Genomic DNA, 2,500 nt, shown 5'->3' on the forward strand with positions numbered 1-2,500 from the left:
CGGAAGGATCATTACAATGTTCCAATATATCTCAAAGAGAGAGGAGAGGAGGAGAGAAAATGAATTCGATTAGTTTGTGGATAAGAATTCATATAAAAAAAAAAGATATTGTTGAGCCCGCCAGATCATTCGTGCGTGATTTACACGGCCAGACGTGTGTACTACACGTATTAGGCCTTTGATCTGCGTTGCGTAGGCCACAACAAATCTTTCAAAGAGAGAGAGATATATGTGTTGTTGGGGTTTGTGATTATGAAGGTGCCCCAACGCACAAAAATATATAAAAATGTACAAAGTTGGGATGTGGTGTGGTGGAGAAGAGTTGGGCCCGACCAGATCATTCGTGCGTGATTTACACGGCAGACGTGTGTACTACACGTATTAGGCCTTTGATCTGCGTTGCGTAGGCCATCTTCCTTCCAAGACACACACGTGTTGGGGTTTGTGTGATTTTATGATAGTGCCCCAACACGGAAAAATAAGCGTACGAGAAGAGTTGGGCCCGACCAGATCATTCGTGCGTGATTTATACACGGCCAGACGCGTATTATATTACACGTATTAGGCCTTTGATCTGCGTTGCGTAGGCCATCTTCTCGATAGAGAGAAAGCCAATGTATTCTTTTTTCTTTCTTTACACACACACACACAGTTGTAGTAGGACAGGGAGGGATGCGAGCGTGCTAATCACGCTTCCTCAAGTCTTCGCTGTGGTGTAAAAAAAAAAAGAAAAAAAGGAATCGTTGGGAAAGTCCAAAGGACGAAAATATCGGGCAGTCTGAAGATAACTTAATGCTCGTTTACATTGGTATCAAGAGAGACCGGCTTGTGTAGCTCGTTTCAATGCTGTGTCGTTGTCATTGACACCCTACTCTGTTGCGCGCTAGTGGCAGCATGAGCGTGGGACGTATATATATATGACACCCAGCTAGAGCCGGCCGTGAGTCTGTCCGGTGTAAATAACGACGAAAGGAGAGAGAAACTTTTCGAATCCAGTATCGGGTTGATAATTGTCCAGTTTGAATATCCATATCCCCGTCGTTTTTGGAGGTGATATACTCTCTGTGTTTCTTCGATAGAAGGCTTTTCAATGTTCTATTCGCTCCGACCGTCGAACTTGCAAGAAAACAGTGGTTTTGGATTTGCTCGTACATATATATATATGGTTTCGACGGAAATATCTCGTTCTTTAAGGGACAATTATGTCGTCGTACGACGACTCCCGAATCTCCTTCGCGCGCTGGTTGGAGCTCTTCGGGTATCGGCTTGTTCCGAAATATAACACAAAAATGTGGTGGATAGCAAATACACATTATATTATATATGAGAGAATAAAAGGGAAAAATTACCCTGAACGGTGGATCACTTGGCTCGTGGGTCGATGAAGAACGCAGCTAATTGCGCGTCAACGTGTGAACTGCAGGACACATGAACATCGACATTTCGAACGCACATTGCGGTCCACGGATACAATTCCTGGACCACGCCTGGCTGAGGGTCGTTTACGTACTTATAAACTGCTTGCGTTGATGGCACTTGTTGCCTATATACGTACGAGCGAATGATGGGCGCTTCGTCGGCGTTTGTCGCGGTCCTATGAATATTGAGAAATTTTACGTACGTCTAACAGTCTTCGAGAGAGATGGAAATCGTGTTCGAACTAGCGTGAGTGTGGAAGGCGGTGTCGTGTGTCGTATATGTTTTATATACGTCCGCCCGTCTGAAACACCGCTTCGAAGCGGTGACAAAATCTTTTTCGGGACGATTCGTATCCGTAGAACTATCGAGATTTCACTGGTACATTTTCAACGCGCTCCCGACGTCGCCTGAAATGAAACGAGATGGGTTTAACCCACGAAAGCGTACTACACGAGTCTGTCCTATGTGAAGACTGTGTACAGAGATCGAACGAACGCATGAAAGAAATTGAACGAAAGAACACATAACCCGCAAAAATATAGAGTAGAATTGTGACCGTTGCTTCGAATTTGAATTTATATGTATATATATATCATAGCCCCAGGGAGTGGAACCTATGAGTGTGGAAGGATGTCTCTTACCGTTATGTTGCCAGAGGAAAAAAAGTCTCTCTCTTCGTACGACACATTTGTGTACGAATTGTATCGATGGCTATATAGATCCGATGTTGCACATATTCTGAGTAAAGAACACCCCACCCGGGTTACCGTCCTAAAACTCTTCTATTGGTGTGGCTATGATGTGTGTGTCAACGCAATCGCGAGTCTGGTTCTACGGGAAAACCGTTTGTCGGTCGCCCCATATATCTTTTTGTTCTCTTCAAATGATCGAATAGCGAAACCGCACGAGATCAATCGGTCGTCTAGTCCCCGAAAGTACTTTTCGGACGGACGTTAAAGTTATACCGATTGTAATCGTCTTGCGAGTGTTTCGAAGATCTATATTTGGAGAGGATATCGAATTTTATAAAAGATATATTGGTGAGGCGCGATAAACGGTTTTTTTTTTGCTTTAAGGGTTT

At 44.0% G+C, this 2,500-nt stretch overlaps 2 non-coding genes across 2 annotated transcripts in view; both read left to right on the forward strand.

The window, feature by feature from the left end:
• Positions 1-14, forward strand: part of LOC143262876 (small subunit ribosomal RNA) — a 1,921-nt gene extending 1,907 nt beyond the window's left edge. Inside the window, exon 1 of the ribosomal RNA XR_013036530.1 lies at positions 1-14. This exon is cut by the window's left edge and continues 1,907 nt beyond it. This is a non-coding gene — a ribosomal RNA (small subunit ribosomal RNA).
• A 1,332-nt stretch (positions 15-1,346) lies between these two features.
• LOC143262887 (5.8S ribosomal RNA) lies at positions 1,347-1,501 on the forward strand. Its single transcript, XR_013036536.1, has one exon. It is a non-coding gene; the product is annotated as a 5.8S ribosomal RNA (ribosomal RNA).
• Positions 1,502-2,500: the final 999 nt, after the last annotated feature.

This window comes from Megalopta genalis, unplaced genomic scaffold (assembly GCF_051020955.1).
Source record: "Megalopta genalis isolate 19385.01 unplaced genomic scaffold, iyMegGena1_principal scaffold0232, whole genome shotgun sequence".
Taxonomy (NCBI): Eukaryota; Metazoa; Arthropoda; class Insecta; order Hymenoptera; family Halictidae; genus Megalopta; species Megalopta genalis.